At 45.4% G+C, this 23200-nt stretch overlaps 1 long non-coding RNA gene across 1 annotated transcript in view; it reads left to right on the top strand.

Moving 5' to 3' along the window:
- LOC130294243 (uncharacterized) overlaps window positions 1-23200 on the top strand; it is a 40194-nt gene that overhangs the window by 3535 nt on the left and 13459 nt on the right. The window contains exon 2 of the long non-coding RNA XR_008848450.1: window positions 15650-15831. This is a non-coding gene — a long non-coding RNA (uncharacterized LOC130294243). The remainder of the gene's footprint in view (window positions 1-15649; window positions 15832-23200) is intronic.

The raw sequence follows: 23200 nt of genomic DNA, 5'->3' as shown, positions 1-23200 counted from the left end.
AAGCCACAAGCCAAAAAACCATATTATGAGTGTGTTAAGGTATTTAAATACAAGATGAGTGGAAACTTAGTCCAAAAGGTTCAATGATTCCTAAAGTATTATGGTTCCTGAGGATTTCTATTAACTGTTTCATTGCAAGAAAACTTTTGACTGACTGTGTTATAAAAAGGTTTTGGTCCGCACTTGTACTAGGTAGGACTGTCCAGTACTAGGTAGGACTGTCCTACTGTGAACCTCTTGCACCACTATACCCCAAGGGGCACCGATGGGTTAAAACAGTGTCTAGCATGTAGGTGGGTAGAGCATTGGTACACTAAGCCTCAGACGGGTCTTCTAAAGGTTCACCCTCTATGTACTGCAGTGGTCTCAAACGGTAACCCTCCAGATGTTGCAAAACTTTAACTCCCGGCATGCTGGGAGTTAAAGTTTTGCAACATCTGGAGGGCCACAGTTTGAGACCACTGATGTACTGTATACATGACATGGTTAATAAATTATTTATTTTTTTCATCTAGGTTTTTAGCTGAAAAATAACAGAACCTCCTGACCTTATTGCATGTTGTTGTTAGGATTCGGCAGGCTGGATGTGGATCCTCTGTGTCAGCGAGGGATTGGTGTGGACCGGTTCTAGGGTTGCTACTGGTATTCACCAGAGCCCACAGCAAAGCGGGATGGTCTTACTGCGGCGGTAGCAACCAGGTCATATCCACCGGCAACGACTCAACCTCGCTGACTGCTGAGAAGGCGTGGGACAGAAGGACTAGACAGAGGCAAGGTCAGACGTAGCAGAAGGTCGGGGCAGGCGGCAAGGTTCGTAGTCAATGGAGACAGCAAGAGGTCAGGAACACTGGTAAGGCAAACACTGTAAACGCTTTCACAAGGCACAAGGGCAACAAGATCCGGCAAGGAAGGGAAGGGGAAGTGAGGTTATATAGACAGGTGCACAGGTGGAAGCTAATCAGACTGATTGGGCCAGGCACCAATCATTGGTGCACTGGCCCTTTAAATCTTAGAGAGCTGGCGCGCTGGTCCCCGGACGTGACAGCCGGGGACCGGGACAGGTGAGTGACTTGGGATGCGATTCGCGAGCGGGCGCGTCCCGCTATGCGAATCGCATCCTCGCCGGCAGTGTCAGTGCAGCGCTCCCGGTCAGCGGGTCTGACCGGGGCGCTGCAGAGAGAGGAACGCCGCGAGCGCTCCGAGGAGGAGCAGGGACCCGGAGTGCTCGGCGTAACAGCACCCCCCCCCTAGGTCTCCCGCTCTTTTTGTCCGGTTGTCGCTTCACAAGGGACGAGGACATTGGGAGCAATTGTAGAATTTCCTTCTGGAAGACAGAGAAGTCCTGGGTAAATTCATCAAAGGCAGTTTCGGCAGAAGAAGCTCGAGCTGGTTCCTCGAAGACACTACGAACCTCAGCAAGAAGGACTGTACAGTGGCAGTGACAGGATCATTGCGGTCCCAGAGCGGTGTGGCCCATGACAGGGCCTTCCCAAACAGGAGACTAACCACGAAAGCCACCTTCGACCGTTCTGTAGGAAATTGGTCCGACAACATCTCCAAATGTAGGGAACATTGTGACAGGAAACCACGGCAGAGTCTAGAGTCCCCATCAAATTTGTCCGGCAGGGACAAGCGGAGGCCAGGAGCGGACACTCACTGCGGAGGAGGTGCAGGAGCTGGCGGAGGAGATGGTTGCTGCTGTAGCTGTCCTTGTTGGGCGAACTGTTGTCCAAGTTGCTCTATCTGTTGAGACTGCTGGGCGACCACCGTGGTAAGGTCAGCGACAACTGGCAGTGGGACCTCAGCGGGATCCATGGCCGGATCTACTGTTAGGATTCGGCAGGCTGGATGTGGATCCTCTGTGTCAGCGAGGGATTGGCGTGGATCGTGTCGGTGGACCGGTTCTAGGTTGCTACTGGTATTCATTAGAGTCCGCCGCAAAGCGGGATGCTCTTGCTGCAGCGGTAGCAACCAGGTCGTATCCACCGGCAACGGCTCAACCTCGCTGACTGCTGAGAAGGCGTGGGACAGAAGGACTAGACAGAGGCAAGGTCAGATGTAGCAGAAGGTCGGGGCAGGCGGCAAGGTTCGTAGTCAATGGAGATAGCAAGAGGTCAGGAACACTGGTAAGGCAAACACTGTAAACGCTTTCACAAGGCACAAGGGCAACAAGATCCGGCAAGGAAGGGAAGGGGAAGTGAGGTTATATAGACAGGTGCACAGGTGGAAGCTAATCAGACTGATTGGGCCAGGCACCAATCATTGGTGCACTGGCCCTTTAAATCTTAGAGAGCTGGCGGGCGCGCGCCCTAAGGAGCAGAGCCGCGCGCGCCAGGACGTGACAGCCGGGGACCGGGACAGGTGGGTGACTTGGGATGCGATTCGCGAGCGGGCGCGTCCCGCTATGCGAATCGCATCCCCGCCGGCAGTGTCAGTGCAGCGCTCCCGGTCAGCGGGTCTGACCGGGGCGCTGCAGAGAGAGGAACGCCGCGAGCGCTCCGAGGAGGAGCAGGGACCCGGAGCGCTCGGCGTAACAGTTGTTATGTATTGTATCACTGCTTAGTGTTTGGGTTATATGTTAAAGGGGTACTCCATTGGAAAACAACTTTTATTTTTATTTTTTTAATCAACTGGTGCCAGAAAGTTAAATAGATTTGTAAATGACTTTTATTTAAAAAAAATGTAATCCTTCCAGTAGTTATCAGCTGCAGTATGTTCCACAGGAAGTTCTTTTCTTTTTGCAATTATTTTCTGTGTGACCACAGTGCTCTCTGCTGATAGTGAGGAGAGGCATATGCCATATTCAAATTTGAGATATTTAGCGAATATATGGACGAATATACTATTTACCTATCCATCTATCTATCTATCTATCCATCTCTTAATTCTTGGTCTATACAGAAGTGATAATGGTTCTATGACATTTTTTCATTTAGAATATTGTCATGTCATATTCGCGAATATCGTCACTATTAGAGATGAGCGAACTTACAGTAAATTCGATTCGTCACAAACTTCTCGGCTCGGCAGTTGATGACTTATACTGCATAAATTAGTTCACCTTTCAGGTGCTCCCGTGGGCTGAAAAAGGTGGATACAGACCTAGGAGACTCTTTCCTAGGAATGTATCCACCTTTTCCAGCCCACCGGAGCACCTGAAAGCTGAACTAATTTATGCAGGAAAAGTCATCAACAGCCGAGCCGAGAAGTTCATGACGAATCGAGTTTACTGTAAGTTCGCTCATCTCTAGTCACTATCTATCTGCCTATCTAATTTTAGTGACGGTATTCACGAATATGAGGATATTCGCGGATATTTGCTCTCCAGTCTAATTTACAGTATATGAGTCTTCTTTAAACCACAAGCTGGAAGCAGGGAAGGATGAGATCACTGTGATGTGTTCTGTGTGAAAAAAAAAATACAAATATTCGTAATTACGAATATATAGCGCTATTTTCGTCATATTCGTGAATATGCGAAATTTGCGATAAATATTTGAATTGTCAATATTCGTGCTCAACACTATCTGCTGACACCTCTGTTCATGTCAGGAACTGTCCAGAGCAGGATAGGTTTGCTATGGGGATTTGGTTGTAAAGGTAAGCATCTATAGTTCAGGGTACAGCCATACAGAGTGGGTGTCGGGTGGCAGGAAACAGTGCAGGCATGTGTTTTTTTTTTCAGTAGTCTATATTGGTTTTCCATGGTCAAAAACTAGCAAAAATTGTGTCTTTAACTATTGTACATGGGTAATACAAATCCAATTTGCATCACTTTACAATCTATAAAACAAAATGCTGCTGCTGAAACCTTCTGTCCATTACATGATGCCTATGGATTTAGCTACAGTAAGTGCAGAGGTAATAATAAAACTGGTGCCCCAACAAGTGTGGACCCACTGTGCGACCCAAACAGTTTGGTTTAGGGCCAAGCACAGGATTGTATTCTAAGTACTCTCTATGAGGTACTTTTACTAAGGGGTTTAGTCATTTTTTTCTTACTATGTTTGTCGCTAAATTGTCGCAATTGTGACTACGCTATTTTTCGTACGACTTTCTCTCGGAAGAGCTAGAAGAGCAAATTTTTTTCCCCGCTTGATTTAATCTAGTTTGGATTTTTGACTTGCAGTGGTCACGAATTTATTAACTGTGTCAGTCGCAAAACAGTCGCAAATGCTAAAAAACTTGACTAAATGTACCCCACCAAAGTTTTGGATTACTAAACGGAACTATGTAAGCAAAGAATAGGCCATTAGTCGTTATGCATGTTTTTAAACAAAAATGTTGTTTATTTTTCAAATGTAAACACATATGTATAGTTTGAAATAATCTGCTATCAGAAACTCTTAAATAAAACACAAGTGATTTTTCCTTTTTTTTCTCCTTTTTGGTTCATTGCTTTTTTTGGTTTAAGGAAAACTTAAAACAGCAGGGTCAATACTTTTCGAATCCAACATCCTCTTTGGGTATGCTTTTTTAACATTACAGCAGTTTCCCGTAGAGGGAATGGGCATTGAAATCTTATGTGCTTCAAAAATTGCAAAAATTGGAATATCTGCAAATTGGTGTAACAAAACTCAGAAGATCCGGTGATGGTTAACATCGCCACCTTTTTTTTATAGGTAAAAGCTCTGTGCACAAACCACAGCAATCCAGGTTGTTGTTCCGGTGTGCGTTTAGTTGTTTTAAACACATACGCTGCATTGCGGGCGCCACTGAGCCTTCACCATCCGAAACTTCAGAGGAAGGGTGAAGCGAAGAGCCAGCATCAAAATCCTGATTAACAGTTGTGCCAGACATGTTTTCCAATAATACCTCAGCAGCAGTAGGTTGAGCAACATTACGGGTTTTGGACTTACGCTTCCCACTAATATGAGCCATTTAATTAAGCCTGTAGTATATTGAGTAAAATGGGTTAAAAAAAAAACAGAGATCTACACCAAAAAAGAAAGTCCAGACAGAGAACAGACTGACTGACCAAGTCAGACAGCAGAAACTAGTAAATGACTATTTTTTCAACTACATTAAGTAAATTTCCCACTTTTGCCCACGTGCGACAAATTTATTAACGCCGTGCGACAATTTAGTAAATTTGTCGCACGTAAGCAAAAATGAAGTAGAAAAAAAAAAGGTAAAAACCAGACTACATAGTCAAAGAATTGTAAATGTCCCTCTATGTTTTCACTCCTTATGCAGAAGCTGGACATCTGATGCTAGAGGGGACCAAATTGTTCCCCAAGATCGTACCAGTGTGGTAGTGGTGGGCCACACAGGTCAGAAGATCCTGGTGCCAGTTACTGAGAAACAGTTAAAGGTGGGATTGGTGCAGGCTTGGATAATAGGCTGGCAGATGAGTTGTGGCAAGTGGTGCAGGTTCAGTGTTTCAGTTCAAGTACAGGAGGGTCAGCATAGCATGCGAGAGTCAGGCAGAGGCAATGTTAGGTACTGTGGTACTAACAACCACAGGTCGGATACCTTCACTATTGATCAAGCACAGGTGAGTGGACAAAGCCACTTTAACCCCTTAAGGACTCAGGGTTTTTCCGTTTTTGCACTTTCATTTTTTCCTCCTTACCTTTTAAAAATCATAACCCTTTCAATTTTCCACCTAAAAATCCATATTATGGCTTATTTTTTGCGTCGCTAATTCTACTTTGCAGTGACATTAGTCATTTTACCCAAAAATGCACGGCAAAATGAAAAAAAAAATCATTGTGCGACAAAATCGGAAAAAAAAGCCATTTTGTAACTTTTGGGGGCTTCCGTTTCTACGCAGTGCATATTTCAGTAAAAATTACACCTTATCATTATTCTGTAGGTCCATACGGTTAAAATGATACCCTACTTATATAGATTTAATTTTGTCGCACTTCTGGAAAAAATCATAACTACATGCAGGAAAATTTATACGTTTAAAAATGTCATCTTCTGACCCCTATAACTTTTTTATTTTTCCACGTACAGGGCGGTATGAGGACGCCGGGACCGACGCGATATGTTGCGGGATCGCGGCGCGATCCCGCTTCATATCGCGGGAGCCGGCGCAGGACGTAAATATACGTCCTGCGTCGTTAAGGGGTTAAAGGGGTACTCCGGGGGAAAACATATTTTTTTTTTTTTCAAATCAACTGGTGCCAAAAAGTTAGACAGATTTGTAAAATACTTCTATTTAAAATCTTAATCCTTCCAGTACCTATCAGCTGCTGTATGCTCCAGAGGAAGTTGTATAGTTCTTTTCTGTCTGACCACAGTGCTCTCTGCTGACATCTCTGGTCATGTCAGGAACTGTCCAAAGCAGGAACAAATCCCCATGGCAAACCTCTTGTGCTCTGGACACTTCCTGACATGGAAAGAGGTGTCAGCAGAGAGCACTGTGACCTGACAGAAAAGATTTTTACACAGAAGTAATTTACAAATTTGTTTAACTTTCTGGCACAAGTTGATTAAAAAAAAAAAAAAAGTTTTTCACTGGAGTACCCCTTTAAGGGGTTAAGATGTCTCAGTCTCATGGCATTGTCTTCTTTTGCCCAGGTTGGAGGAGTCTGTCTCACATTCACTCATTCCATTGTAAAGGGACAATTCGCTTTACCATGCGGCCACACCTGGCAGGCCCATTTTCTTTGTCCCATTTCTTTATCTGTAGTGCTGAGGTGTAAGGGGGACATCCATTATATGGGGTGCAGTGGTTAGCTTGCACCAGGACCTTAAGGAGACCAGGACTAGAAATAGCAGCTTCAGGCTATATCTCTGGGCAGTGAAACGTCATTGTGTCATCCCTGAGAGGCTCATGGACTTACATAGAAAAAGTCATGTCCACTTCACACACTAAGATGGGAGTGGGCTCAGCACCATCTATTTAAACAAGGGGTGCTGCTATACATATCAAATGTAGCACAATATCCAAAGAAAAAGAAACACGCAAAACAGCGCACACCCATAATATGCATATATCAAAAATCCTTTTATTAGTAAATGTATCAAAAAGACATACAGTATCATTAAAAACACTTAAAAGGGCCAAAAACAGCCAACCGCACAAACGGGGGGAGCCCCCTCAACAAGGGGAACCCCACCCAGGGCACCTGCTTATTACAATATGTAAACAGCATCACTATGATATTCATATAAACTGCCACATTATAGTATAATTTATCTCAAAAACCCATATACAACCTGTATTTTCATGTAGCATAATTGTGGTAAGATAGCATAGGACGATCGATGGAGGAGTGACCAGGCAGGTGCCCCCCTAAAGACCCCACGCGTTCCGTTGCCCGTCGGCAACTTCCTCAGGGGTGTTATGCCTCCATCTTCTTACATCTGTCTTATATATATTACATAATCAACTTAATTACAAAAATCTGTCTAAACAGAAGGAGATACCTGTGAGTCTCTGTGGTCTTATGTCCGAGCGCTGCCGCTCGCTTGTACTTTCGGGTACTATGCAGATCACATCCGTTCCATCATACATCACTCACGCATGCGCAATTCACACACAAACCCCTGTGTTTAACGGCTGGTCATGAGACAGCATGCCGGGATGGGAGCTAGGTAAATAGTAGAGGAATGGAGCAACATTATAAAAAAAAGGGTGCAGGGCAGCTGTTTAGGCTCACCCTGTTAATACCCCGAATAGAATATTATTTCTAGCCAGTTTCCCTTTAATGTCCACAACAGGGCAAGTAAAAAAGACCAAAAGCAAACAAAATGTATTCTGGGCTACAGATTAGAAAATTATATACATTTTTTTTTTCTTTTTAAGTCCAAGCAATATTACATGTTTACGTCTGTAATCCACATGTATGTCACGCGGTGAAAATCTCCATTTGACTGCCTTAATTTTTCCAAGTTTTCTTTAAATCACATGAAGAACCACTCGAGCCACCGGCACCAAATCAAGCGTTCCACTTTGGTTGTGATCACTGTAGTGGAACCATACTGACCTATTAAAAGCCTCTTCCCAGCAGAAGTCCAGCTTACCAATCAATAGTTGTTTAATACGCAGAGCAGGCTAAAATGAATGTACAGGGGCCGAACTCTGGGGATATAACGCCGAAAAAAAGTGAGTCAGCTGAGTTAGAAGTCAATCATTCCAGCCCTCTTTGTTCTTCAAGCACATGCTGCCATTTCTCAGATTCCCCAAGACAGCTTACACTGAAATGAATACTTTCAGAGAAATAAAATAGCCGCTTCTCGTCAGAATGATACTGATGAAAATAGAATGCAGAACCGCTGAAGAACATGAACTCAGAAACCGTCTCTTTAGGACGTGGGGGTCAAAGCAGTTTATGGCGGAGTTATTTCTTTCCTGTACTTCTTAAATTCTTTCGAGAAGAGAAGGGGTGTGTGTGTCGTACATTATGCAGCTGTGACCGGCTATCATCCTAACCACAGATTTCCCTGTTAGGTTTCATCTCTTGAGAATTGAAATGTCCTTGAAGCTGCTCTCTGGGTGACCTTGAGACCGAATTAGAATTTAAATGACTTGCACATGTTGACGGAGGGGGTCTCCATTTACTACGTCTGCCAGTGACCTCTTCACCGGTGACGCCGTTACATTGGGTCGAAAAGGACTTGATGCATAGAGATTAGTTAAAAAAAACTTAAGAGATGTTATCAAATTATGTTTTTCTCAGAATATGAAAAAGATGACTATTCAAAATGTCAGAGGTGGCTACTGTTTCTTTTCTGATAAAAGGTCTCCTGTAAGCATAGATGTTATCAGCTTTATATTGCCCAAACCAACAGCAGCATTAAAGGGGGTACTCCAGCGGAAAACATTTTATTTATTTATTTTAAATCAACTGGTGCCAGAAAGTTAAACAGATTTGTAAATTACTTAATTATTTAAAAATCTTAATCTTTCTAGTACTTATGAGCTGCTGGATACTACAGAGGAAGTTCTTTTCTTGTTGAATTTCTTTCCAGTCTGACTACAGTGCTCTCTGCTGACACCTCTGTTCATGTCAGGAACTGTCCAAAGCAGGAGCAAATCCCCACAGCAAACCTCTCCTGCTCTGGACATTTCCTGACATGGACAGAGGTGACAGCAGAGAGCACTGTGGACAGACAGAAAGGACATTTAAAAAGAAAACAACTTCCTCTGGAGCATACAGCAACTGATAAGTACTGGAAGGATTAATATTTTTTTTTAATAGTAATTTACAAATCTGTTTAACTTTCTGGCACTAGTTGATTAAAAAAAAAAAAATGTTTTCCACCGGAGTTCCCCTTCAAACAGGGATATATTGTATAGCAGTGGTCTTCAACCTGCGGACCTCCAGATGTTGCAAAACTACAACTCCCAGCATGCCCGGACCGCCGTTGGCTGTCCGGGCATGCTGGGAGTTGTAGTTTTACAACATCTGGAGGACCGCAGGTTGGGGACCACTGCTGTATAATATAGTATGTATTGTATGAATTGTTCAAAATGCTGCAACATTCTAGAGAAATGGGACTCTGAATCATTAGGGCAGTCCCTGGCCCCTTCCCTTTATTGATAGCTCTCCCCATATAGAAGTAGTTCCCAACCAGGCTACCTCTAGCTGTTGCAAAACTACAACTCCCAGCATATCCGGACAGCCAAAGGCTGGAAGTTGTAGCTTTGCAGTAGCTAGAGGTAGCCTGGTTGGGAAACACTGCTACTGCCTGAAAGACTTGGGGGGGGGGGGGGGGGGGGGGGGGGGGTTGTATGAAGGATTTTACCCTGTTTTTTTGACTGTGATTTGTCTCAAATTTCCTTTTATGTCCCTTTTTGCGACAAACAATTGCGCCAAATGGTTTAGAACAAAATCACTGATTTCACTTTGTTAGTCGTGATTTCAGTTACAATCATTCTTTGGTCTGGAATTCATTCATTGCGACTTTTTGATTTGGCGCAAGTTTAGGCGCAAATACCTTCATTTAGACGCAAATCTACACCATGAATAAAGTGACAGAGAAAATAGCTACAACAATAGAATGTCCCAAAGTCAGATTTACTGCCTGGAATTCTGGGGTCTGCGCCTTTTGTAGGGCTACAGTTGTGCCAAAATTATAAACTTGCGTACGACAATTGATAATTTTGGCGCAAATATGCTCCATTTGACACAAAAAAACATACATAAAATCACACATTGCTACACCATTATTGATACATGTCCCCCTTGGAGCCCAGTTCCAGGTCAGATTTATAACTATGATACCTCTGAAATACTGTATGAAGTTTGTAGCTCAGATACACACTTTTTATTCATTCTTGATACTATATGCAGCTGATTAGCTTGTAGCTCACAGCACCCATTCTGCAGAAGATACAAGTTTGGTTTTATCTAAGCCATTTTTCCTACCCATTCATTGTCCCCATGACCCTAAGAGATGGCTTCCCCTTCTGTCTTTAGTGCTTTTCTCACCATAAATGCCACCCCTAAGGCTAGGGTCAGACAACGGAATCTCCGGGCAGAAAATTTCCGCCCGGAGATTCCGAGTGCGGCCAGCGCTGACTGAATCAGTCGGCGCTAGGACCACGCGGACACTGCAATCTCCAATAGACTGAAATGTGTTCCACGCGGATTTCCACCTGAAGAAAGAGCAACGCCATTCTTCAGGCGGAAATTTCCAAGCTGATTTTCCGTTCACAAATTCCGCTTCACAAATTCCAAAGTGTGAATTTGTCAATGGAAACCCATTGAATACACTATGCATTTTAGCAAGCGGAATTTCCGCCTGAAGTTTCAAAGCGGAAATACAGGCGGAAATTCCGTAGTCTGAACCTAGCCTTATACTCAGCACGGGACTAGGAGGCGACTGTATACACCTAACGTCTGCCTGTTTATAGCTCATTGCAGGGGGAAGACCTTGGCTCCAACTGGGTAATGGTCAAGTGGCGATACAGGGTGGTAGATGATAAAAGGGAATGACAGTTGTTGGCAAAGAAAAGTGACAAGAGCCAAAAACCAAAATCATGAGCCTGGGTATTGTACTGCAAACCTGCAGCAATTCTGCTATCCAGATCCAGATTTTATCGATGGATTTGCAGTTGCAGAATGCTCATTATTTGTTGGATTTGGGGTTGATTTCACCACTTTCAATGTATAGGGGTGAAATCCAGGGGGCATCTGCAACAGAATCTGCATGTCATACATGGCAGCTTTTGCTGCATATTTGTGACAGAGTTGATTTGTGACAAGAAAAATTGTGTTTATGGAATCATCCTATTGGGGTGTATTCAGGACAACTGACTAGGGCAGCATGGGTTGAAGATACAGCCCTGACTAGAGGTTGTTAGCCAAGCCAGAACCTCCTCCAAATTCTCCTACTTCTTTTAGGGGGTCAGGTCTGGGGGCTGTATTAGTTTAAGGGGTCAGGTAGACAGTAGGTTCTGTACTTTCTAAAGGGGTCATTTCTGGGGTCTTTATTTATTTAAGGGTTTGGTATCTGAAAATACTTAGCGATTTCATGAATATTTGGAATATAGTGCTACATATTCGCAATGACGAATATTCGTTTATTTTCACATGCAAATTTTTATGCAAACTTTTATGAGAATTTTCCATTTGACTTTTCGCATAGATAAAAAAGTGAATATGCGAATTTCGCGAACATAAGACGAATAATCATCAATATATTTGTGAGATATCATGAATTTGAATATGGCCCCTTCCTCTCTTCACTAATCTTTACTCAGTATAGTAGTGTAGTAAGTATAACTTTGTATAGTGTTGCTATTCCTACTTGAAATGAAAGGCCAAGATGGAATACAATCTAGTTACAGGAAGGCTGGGTTCACACCGCATTTATGCTCTTTGCATCCTGCTGTTAACCGGATGCCAATGTATATGCTGGCATTCAGCATGCATTTTAATGGCCTGAATAAAGTCACTAGGTGTTTTGACCTTATATATGATTTAACAGGACTTCATAGCATGGTCTGCTGCACTATTGAGTCCTGGTAAATTACAGTACACCAGCAGAAAACCCAGTAACTCCATTTGAGCCATAGAAATGAATGGCAACCTCTGCAGTACAGTGACCCCTCGACCTACGATGGCCCCGACATACGATAATTTCAACATGCGATGGCCTCTCAGAGGCCATCGCATGTTGAAGGCAGCATCAACATACGATGCTTTTGTATGTCGGGGCCATCACATAAATGGCTATCCGGCAGCACAGACTGCTTCAGCTGCCACCAGATAGCCTTTTACGGTGCCGCGTGCCCTGTGCTGACGATCACTTACCTGTCCTCGGGGCTCCGGCGCATCCTCTTCAGGATCCTCTGCATCATTGGCGCTCTCCATCGTCGTCATCACGTCTCTGCGCGCGCCGTTCCGTCATCCAATAGGAGCGGCGCGCGTAGCGACGTGATGGCGGCGACGGAGAGCGCGGATGACGGGGAAGCAGAGGCCTTGCCGGAGCGTCGGGGACACCCCGGGGACACGGCGACAGGAATGGGCGGCGACATCCTGGGCAGCGGTGACGGGGTGTGACGGTCCGGAGCGGCGGGGACAGGTGAGTACAACTTCCTCTAACAGTGGTCTACAACCTGTTCCAGGTTAAACCCCCCCCCCCCAAAGAACGAGGGGGCACTCCCTCCGTCTGGAGAAGAAAAAGTTTAGTCTCAAAGGGCGACACGCATTCTTTACCGTAAGGACTGTGAATTTATGGAACGGTCTACCTCAGGAACTGGTCACAGCAGGAACAATTAACAGCTTTAAAACAGGATTAGATACATTCCTGGAACAAAATAACATCAATGCTATAATTTTTGGGGCCAGGTAGTCTAATTACTTGGCGACATAATAACAGTATGAGTGCATGGTTTGGGAAAATAGATACAGAATTACAAATGGATGAAAGGATGGCCGCATCTGGCAACTTTACTGTTTGCTTTTTTTCAATGCAAAGGAGGAGCGTATAATTATTATAATAAAGGGTATTTTTGGAGATGGACAGGCAGGCTGTAGGGGAGGAGGTAGGCCTGTATTTTGAACTTTAAAACTCAAATGGGTTTTTGGGTTCAAAATGTGTATTTTTCCCTTATGCTGCTATCCTTTTATAATCCATAATTTTGGGGCCAGGTTGTCCGATAACTTGGCAAAGTGAAAACAGTATGAGTGTATGATGGTTACCCCTGCTATCGGCGCTGCTGCCCCTTCTCTCCCCCTGGCTATCAGTGCCGCTGCCCCATTGCCGGCGCTGATAGCCAGGGGGAGAGAAACGGTGCCGGCAATGGGGCAGCGATGTCGACAGACAGGGGGAAAGAAGAGGCAGCGGCACCCAATGCAAGAAATATAAAATCCCATCCCTTCCCCAATATCACGCCACACCCCTACCCCTTAATTCCCTGGTTGAACTTGATGGACATATGTCTTTTTTCGACCGTACTAACTATGTAACTATGTAACTATGTAACCTGCGGACCTCCATATGTTGCAAAAATACAACACCCAGCATGCCCGGACAGCCAACGTCTGTCCGGGCATGCTGGGTGTTGTAGTTTTGCAACATCTGGAGGTCCGCAGGTTGTAGACCACTGTCCTATACTTTACATTGCACGGATCTCTCAGCATGCGATGGTTTCAACAAACGATGGTCCGTTGGGAACGGATTACCATCATATGTTGAGGGACCACTCTACTGCAAAGAATATATTGGCGTTCTATTCTTGGTGAGATGCCGACAGATGGATGTTACAAAATAAAGAAAGTGTGAACTCAGTCGAAGTCTCTGTATGACCCAGATTTATATGACAATTGGTGTTAACATGTCACTTGTCTATAGGATGTGATGTGTTCCCTTGCATAGTCTGTAGTGCGATAACACTCTACAGAGCCTATGTAGACCTGGTCCTTGACCACTGTATGGCAGTATATAGGGCCTATTAGTGCTTGGGTAGTGTACACCTGACATTGTGATCTAGTGTATACCTATTTCATTTTTATTGCCGTGTTTATAGTGTAATTTACATATTTAAGAGAATAGTGACAGGTGGGACTGATCACCTTAGGCAAAATTCACTGCAGCAGGCATTGCGCGACACAATTTTTTCATGATATGATGGGAACTATATTGTACGTGGTCTGATGGGATTTGTGAGTGCCAGGTCGGCTTTTTAGTCCCAGTCCAGGCTCACGCACTGCATGACCAGCATTATTTTCCATTACCTTTACTGGAAACATATTTCTATAGGCAAACACTTGATCCGTTTTATCATGTGCTATTGGAGCAACATTAACTTGTCATCTTGTAAGATATCAGATGCAGAAATTACAAATTGCTGGATGGAAAAAACACAGGTTTGTTAATAGTTTACAATAAACCTGGAGCATTAAATCAATCTTATTACCAGAGATATAGTGCACAATATCAGCAGCCTCTGGAATATGGCATCTATTTATCTTTCATTTATAGTTGGAGAGAAAAGTAGAGAGAAGTGGTTGGTGCAGTAGATAAGGGCAGGCGCCATTGCCAACATTTTTTAGGGATCTCGTATTTGGTTTACAAAACTGTTAATGTTACTTGTGATTAAAAAATATGTTTATATGTTTATTTTTTACACAACATACAATGTAGCATATACCAGCAGTAATTTTTCCAGGGCATTGTAATATCAGCATGTGGCCAATAAATCCTCTACAGATTAGTGGGTCTTTTGCCTCTTGCAGCATCATCTGGTAATACCAATGGAAAAAAATGAACATTTATTAGGGAGCCATTCATGTCCTGTTTTTGGGGTATATCTCTAGTATACTTCAAGATGCCAGCAATTAGGTATACAACATATACTGTGGCATACCAGCAGTGTAAGCCGACCGAACATCTACTTGTGACTACATTTAGTTAAATTTTTACTAAAGAAACTAATGGTGAATTTGTGAAAATACAAATTTCCAGTTCAACAGCATCAGAACAAGCTAACATCAAGAACACAATAGGATAGGTTAACTATTGCGAGTGTGTCAGAATTTGTGTGTAATCTGTGCCAAAAACTGGCTTGCATCACATTTAGGCTAGGTTCACACTACGGAATTTATGCCTGCAATGCCACTTTGAAATTGCAGGCAAAAATTCCGCTTACTAAAATGTATAGTATAGTGAATGTTCACAAATTCTCACTTCGGAATTTGTGAAGTGGAATTTGTGAACGGAAAATCTGTTTGAAAATTTCCGCCTGAAGAATGGAGTTGCTCATTCTTCAGGGGGAAATACTCAGGGAACACATCGCAGTCTGTTGGAGACTGCAGTGTCCGCGCAGTCCTAGGGCCCAACTGATTCAGTCGGCGCTGGCCGCACTCGGAAACTCCAGGCGGAAATTTTCTGCCCGGAGATTCCGCAGTGTGAACCTAGCCTTATTATTCATTTTAGACACATTTTAAGACATTTTTTAAACCTCACTTGCTAAGGACAGGAGAGAAGGTATGGCTTTACATATTACTTTGTGTACCAAAAATTGTGGTGTTAAATTTTGGGGTAAAGTAAGCCATCTAATAGTTGGTCTAAACATAGACTAGATATTCTAAAGATTTGCCAGATGTGCACATTCTAGCTAGTAGATAGCCTTAGTAATTCTGGACCAATTAACTCTGTACTTGTGCTTAGAAGTTGGTACTCCTGAAATTTAAAAAAAAATCATACTTACCTATCTCCATCCCCCACTGGTTTCCTGCAGCTCCAGTTCGGCTATGTCTACTATCCAAATCTTGGTGCAGGATCTGCCAACTCAGCCAATCACTAGCTGTGGTGTTGTCCCATCTCTTGTCCTGCACCCTCTGGGAAGTAAAAAGAAGAGAGGAGAATGAAGACTGAACAGAGTCAAACGGGGCCTGCAGAGGGAACAGCAGGGTGCTAGGGGTAGGTATTTTATTTTTCTATTTTAACCTAGCACTTGCAATATATGACTAAAAAAAACTTTAACATGTGAGAGAGGTAGAGAAGACAGTGATTTACTTTGTGAACACATTGATATTTTTTTATTTTTTGCTAGTCAAAGGTTTCAGGTAGATTTATAATCCAGAGCTGTATTTATATTTCTGCTGGTTGTTTTTGGAAACACTCAATTTAGTCAGGTTACTATAATGGAGTGGGAAGGTTTTTTCTAAATTGTACAACATTGTACAAAGTGTCTCAAAATATGAGCTCTGTACAGACATTGGGGAAATGTATCATTAAGTTGTTTTTTTTGCAGTAGTTTGGCACTAATGTTTGGTCCAGTGTGTTTTGGCGACAAAGTCGTGCGACTTTTCATTTAGGAGCTTTCTGCAATTATGCTGTGATAGTCATGATCTTAGTTAGATTTTTGCAGTGGTAAGGAATTTATCCATTGTGACTTTTTAGTTTGTCATATAATTTGACCTGGCTTACAAAATTGGCTGTGGATAGCATTAGTTAAAAGTTGCACATTTTGGCGCACGGGTTCAAAAGTCCCAGAGGAGGCACCATACAAAGTGAAGTACTGAAGTAGAAAAAGGAGACCAGCACCATATTTATCACATGAAATGTTCATAAAAAGAGAAGACACAGGCAACTCTCCAACTTGACGTGGCTTCTTGTTTATTTCTTAGGTACATGCAAATAAAGCGGCTACATGCCGCAACGGTTAGCTTGACGCTAGTGTGCTCAGTGATTACAGCTGTTTCTTACTGTTCAGGAACTTCAACAGATCAGAGTATTTCAATTGGACTGTCCATTTCACACATGAGCACCACCATATATGTGTATCGAAGTTTGCAGTGAGCCGCAGCAAGAAGAGCCTCGTAGATGGGTGTCACGATGCCGGCTGGCAGGTAGTGGATCCTCTGTGCCAGAGAGGGATTGGCGTGGACCGTGCTAGTGGATCGGTTCTAAGTCACTACTGGTTTTCACCAGAGCCCGCCGCAAAGCGGGATGGTCTTGCTGCGGCGGTAGTGACCAGGTCGTATCCACTAGCAACGGCTCAACCTCTCTGACTGCTGAAGATAGGCGCGGTACAAGGGAGTAGACAGAAGCAAGGTCGGACGTAGCAGAAGGTCGGGGCAGGCAGCAAGGATCGTAGTCAGGGGCAACGGCAGGAGGTCTGGAACACAGGCTAGGAACACACAAGGAAACGCTTTCACTGGCACGATGGCAACAAGATCCGGCAAGGAAGTGCAGGGGAAGTGAGGTGAAATAGGGAAGTGCACAGGTGAACACACTAATTGGAACCACTGCGCCAATCAGCGGCGCAGTGGCCCTTTAAATCGCAAGGACCCGGCGCGCACGCGCCCTAGGGAGCGGGGCCGCGCGCGCCGGGACAGGACCGACGGAGAGCGAGTCAGGTACGGGAGCCGAGTTGCGCATCGCGAGCGGGCGCCACCCGCATCGCGAATCGCATCCCGGATGGAGGCGGTATCGCAGCGCCCCGGGTCAGTGGATCTGACCGGAGCGCTGCAGTGAGGAGAGTGTAGCGAGCGCTCCGGGGAGGAGCGGGGACCCGGAGTGCTCGGCGTAACAGTACCCCCCCCCTTGGGTCTCCCCCTCTTCTTAGAGCCTGAGAACCTGAGGAGCAGACTTTTGTCTAGGATATTGTCCTCAGGTTCCCAGGATCTCTCTTCTGGACCACAACCCTCCCAATCAACTAAAAAAAAATTTTTCCCTCTGACCTTTTTGGATGCCAGAATCTCTTTGACGGAGAAGATGTCCGAGGAGCCGGAAACAGGAGTGGGGGAAACAAATTTGGGAGAGAAACGGTTGATGATAAGTGGCTTAAGAAGAGAAACGTGAAAGGCATTAGGAATACGAAGAGAAGGAGGAAGAAGAAGTTTGTAAGAGACAGGATTAATCTGGCACAAAATTTTGAAAGGACCAAGATAGCGTGGTCCCAACTTGTAGCTAGGGACACGGAAGCGGACATATTTAGCGGAGAGCCATACCTTGTCTCCAGGAGAAAAAATGGGAGGAGCTCTTCTTTTCTTATCCGCGAACTTCTTCATGCGTGATGAAGCCTGTAAGAGAGAATTTTGGGTCTCTCTCCATATGATGGAAAGATCACGAGAAATTTCATCCACAGCAGGCAGACCAGAGGGCAAGGGGGTAGGGAGGGGGGGAAGAGGGTGACGGCCGTACACCACAAAAAATGGGGATTTGGAGGAAGATTCAGAGACTCTGAAGTTATACGAGAATTCGGCCCATGGTAGAAGATCTGCCCAGTCATCCTGGCGGGAGGAAACAAAATGTCGTAAATAATCACCCAAGACCTGGTTAATTCTTTCTACTTGTCCATTGGATTGAGGATGATATGCAGAAGAAAAGTTTAATTTAATCTTGAGTTGTTTACAGAGAGCCCTCCAGAATTTAGACACGAATTGGACGCCTCTATCCGAGACGATCTGCGTAGGCAACCCGTGAAGACGAAAAATGTGTACAAAAAATTGTTTAGCCAACTGAGGCGCTGAAGGAAGACCAGGAAGAGGGATGAAATGTGCCATTTTGGAGAATCGATCAACGACCACCCAAATAACAGTGTTGCCACGGGAAGGGGGTAAGTCAGTAATAAAATCCATACCAATCAGAGACCAAGGCTGTTCGGGGACAGGCAGAGGATGAAGAAAACCAGCGGGCTTCTGGCGAGGAGTCTTATCCCGGGCACAGATAGTGCAGGCTCGCACAAAGTCCACGACATCCGTCTCCAGAGTCGGCCACCAATAGAAGCGAGAGATGAGTTGCACAGATTTCTTGATGCCTGCATGACCTGCGAGATGGGAGGAGTGACCCCATTTGAGGATTCCGAGGCGTTGGCGTGGAGAAACGAAGGTTTTTCCTGGAGGAGTTTGCCTGATGGAGGCTGGAGAAGTGGAAATCAGGCAGTCAGGAGGAATGATGTGTTGCGGAGAGAGTTCAATTTCCGAAGCATCCGAGGAACGAGAGAGAGCATCGGCCCTAATGTTCTTATCGGCAGGCCGAAAGTGAATTTCAAAATTAAATCGGGCAAAGAACAGAGACCACCTGGCCTGGCGAGGATTCAGCCGTTGGGCAGACTGGAGGTAGGAGAGGTTCTTGTGATCGGTGTAAATAATAACTGGAAATCTTGATCCCTCCAGCAGATGCCTCCATTCCTCAAGTGCTAATTTAATGGCTAGAAGCTCTCGATCCCCGATGGAGTAGTTCCTCTCCGCCGGAGAGAAGGTCCTAGAAAAAAAAACCACAAGTAACAGCATGCCCGGAAGAATTTTTTTGTAGAAGGACAGCTCCAGCTCCCACTGAGGAGGCATCAACCTCCAATAGGAAGGGTTTAGATGGGTCAGGTCTGGAGAGCACAGGAGCCGAAGAAAAGGCAGACTTGAGCCGTTTAAAGGCGTCTTCCGCTTGAGGAGGCCAAGACTTGGGATCGGCATTTTTTTTGGTTAAAGCCACGATAGGAGCCACAACGGTAGAAAAATGTGGAATAAATTGCCTGTAATAATTGGCGAACCCCAAAAAACGTTGGATAGCACGGAGTCCGGAGGGGCGTGGCCAATCTAAGACGGCAGAGAGTTTGTCTGGATCCATTTGTAGTCCCTGGCCAGAGACCAAGTATCCTAGGAAAGGAAGAGATTGGCATTCAAACAGACATTTCTCTATCTTGGCATAAAGTTGATTGTCACGAAGTCTCTGAAGAACCATACGGACATGCTGGCGGTGTTCTTCTAGATTGGCAGAAAAAATTAGGATATCGTCCAGATATACAACAACACAGGAGTATAAGAGATCACGAAAAATTTCATTAACAAAGTCTTGGAAGACGGCAGGGGCGTTGCACAGGCCAAAGGGCATAACCATATACTCAAAGTGTCCATCTCTAGTGTTAAATGCCGTTTTCCATTCATCCCCCTCTCTGATGCGGATGAGATTATAAGCACCTCTTAAGTCCAGTTTGGTAAAGATGTGGGCACCTTGGAGGCGATCAAAGAGTTCAGAGATGAGGGGTAGGGGGTAGCGGTTTTTTACCGTGATTTTATTAAGACCGCGGTAGTCAATGCAAGGACGTAGAGAGCCATCTTTTTTGGACACAAAGAAAAATCCGGCTCCGGCAGGAGAGGAGGATTTACGGATAAAGCCCTTTTTTAAATTTTCCTGGACGTATTCAGACATGGCAAGAGTCTCTGGGGCGGACAGAGGATAAATTCTGCCCCGGGGTGGAGTAGTGCCCGGGAGGAGGTCAATAGGACAATCATAAGGCCTGTGAGGAGGTAGAGTCTCAGCTTGTTTTTTGCAAAAAACATCCGCAAAGTCCATATAGGCCTTAGGGAGACCAGTTACAGGAGGAACCACAGAGTCACGGCAAGGGTTACTGGGAACCGGTTTTAGGCAGTCCTTGGAACAAGAGAGCCCCCAACTCTTGATCTCCCCAGTGGACCAATCCAGGGTTGGAGAATGAAGTTGAAGCCAGGGAAGTCCAAGGAGAATTTCGGAAGTGCAATTGGGGAGGACCAAAAGTTCAATCTGCTCGTGATGAGATCCGATGCACATTAGAAGGGGCTCCGTGCGGAAACGTATGGTACAGTCCAATCTTTCATTATTTACACAATTGATGTAGAGGGGTCTGGCGAGACTGGTCACCGGGATGTTGAACCTGTTGACGAGAGAGGCCAAAATAAAATTTCCTGCAGATCCGGAATCCAAGAAGGCCATAGTAGAGAAGGAGAAGGCAGAGGCAGATATCCGCACAGGCACAGTAAGACGTGGAGAAGCAGAGTAGACATCAAGGACTGTCTCACCTTTGTGCGGAGTCAGCGTACGTCTTTCCAGGCGGGGAGGACGGATAGGACAATCCTTCAGGAAGTGTTCAGTACTGGCACAGTACAGGCAGAGATTCTCCATGCGGCGTCGTGTCCTCTCTTGAGGTGTCAGGCGAGACCGGTCGACCTGCATAGCCTCCACGGCGGGAGGCACAGGAACAGATTGCAGGGGACCAGAGGAGAGAGGAGCCGGGGAGAAAAAACGCCTCGTGCGAACAGAGTCCATATCCTGGCGGAGCTCCTGACGCCTTTCGGAAAAACGCATGTCAATGCGAGTGGCTAGGTGAATGAGTTCATGTAGGTTAGCAGGAATTTCTCGTGCGGCCAGAACATCTTTAATGTTGCTGGATAGGCCTTTTTTAAAGGTCGCGCAGAGGGCCTCATTATTCCAGGATAATTCTGAAGCAAGAGTACGGAATTGTACGGCATACTCGCCAACGGAAGAATTACCCTGGACCAGGTTCAACAGGGCAGTCTCAGCAGAAGAGGCTCGGGCAGGTTCCTCAAAGACACTTCGAATTTCCGAGAAGAAGGAGTGTACGGAGGCAGTGACGGGGTCATTGCGGTCCCAGAGCGGTGTGGCCCAAGACAGGGCTTTTCCAGACAGAAGGCTGACTACGAAAGCCACCTTAGACCTTTCAGTAGGAAACTGGTCCGACATCATCTCCAAGTGCAGGGAACATTGGGAAAGAAAGCCACGGCAAAACTTAGAGTCCCCATCAAATTTATCCGGCAAGGATAGTCGTAGGCCTGAAGCGGCCACTCGCTGCGGAGGAGGTGCAGGAGCTGGCGGAGGAGATGATTGCTGAAGCTGTGGTAGTAGCTGCTGTAGCATCACGGTCAGTTGAGACAGCTGTTGGCCTTGTTGCGCTATCTGTTGTGACTGCTGGGCGACCACCGTGGTGAGGTCAGCGACAACTGGCAGAGGAACTTCAGCGGGATCCATGGCCGGATCTACTGTCACGATGCCGGCTGGCAGGTAGTGGATCCTCTGTGCCAGAGAGGGATTGGCGTGGACCGTGCTAGTGGATCGGTTCTAAGTCACTACTGGTTTTCACCAGAGCCCGCCGCAAAGCGGGATGGTCTTGCTGCGGCGGTAGTGACCAGGTCGTATCCACTAGCAACGGCTCAACCTCTCTGACTGCTGAAGATAGGCGCGGTACAAGGGAGTAGACAGAAGCAAGGTCGGACGTAGCAGAAGGTCGGGGCAGGCAGCAAGGATCGTAGTCAGGGGCAACGGCAGGAGGTCTGGAACACAGGCTAGGAACACACAAGGAAACGCTTTCACTGGCACGATGGCAACAAGATCCGGCAAGGAAGTGCAGGGGAAGTGAGGTGATATAGGGAAGTGCACAGGTGAACACACTAATTGGAACCACTGCGCCAATCAGCGGCGCAGTGGCCCTTTAAATCGCAAGGACCCGGCACGCGCGCGCCCTAGGGAGCGGGGCCGCGCGCGCCGGGACAGGACCGACGGAGAGCGAGTCAGGTACGGGAGCCGAGGTGCGCATCGCGAGCGGGCGCCACCCGCATCGCGAATCGCATCCCGGCTGGAGGCGGTATCGCAGCGCCCCGGGTCAGTGGATCTGACCAGAGCGCTGCAGTGAGGAGAGTGTAGCGAGCGCTCCGGGGAGGAGCGGGGACCCGGAGTGCTCGGCGTAACAATGGGGTTAGCAGTGCCAACACATACGTATATTTATCACATGCTCTTCACCACTTAATAAATTGGATGCACATACATATTTCCCACCAAACAATTTAGTGTTGAAAAGACGTTCACCTACCCCACTCTTGATAAATTTCCCCCAATCAAGTAAGCAAGGAATGATGGGAGATTTCAGTTATGAAGCCTGTAAAATGCAAATGTCTGTACATGCAGCTATGAATGTTTATAGAGAGAGTAAATCAGGCCCGGTAAAAGGTACAAAATGCAATGTATTTATAAAGCTGCTTTACTTCTATAGGATGATTATACAATTTTGTTGACATCTATATATATTTTTTTTATTGTTTTGATAATATTCTTTTTGTTTGTCCAGCTACATGATTTTATAAGGATATCGTACTTTATAAAATAAAACATTTGCTTTGTTTCTTACTATTTGCAACATTGGACACAGCAGAAAGTGAGTTATTGCCATTCATATTTATGATAGATTCTTCTGGATTTAAAGGGGTATTCCAATCTAGGAAATATATGACACAGCCACAGAAAATGCCATAAATGTTTCGTAGATGCAGGTCCCAACTATGCATAGATTGAGGACACCCTGGCCTCCTCCTGCCTATTTGCAGCCACTGGAGGTCGGCAGTAAGTCAAAACAGTCGAGCCAGATGACTATAGTGGTAGTTGCACAACCGAGGTAGCCCCGCAAGCTCAGGGCTGCAAACTTTCATCTGCCGAAGAGAATAGGTGATTAAATTGTATCTTGGGCAATTCAGTTTTATAGTTAAATTACTTATTTCTAAAAATCTAAGTTCGTACAGTA

Source organism: Hyla sarda, chromosome 10 (assembly GCF_029499605.1).
Source record: "Hyla sarda isolate aHylSar1 chromosome 10, aHylSar1.hap1, whole genome shotgun sequence".
In the NCBI taxonomy this organism is placed as follows: Eukaryota; Metazoa; Chordata; class Amphibia; order Anura; family Hylidae; genus Hyla; species Hyla sarda.
This window is presented reverse-complemented; position numbering and strand designations above follow the sequence as displayed.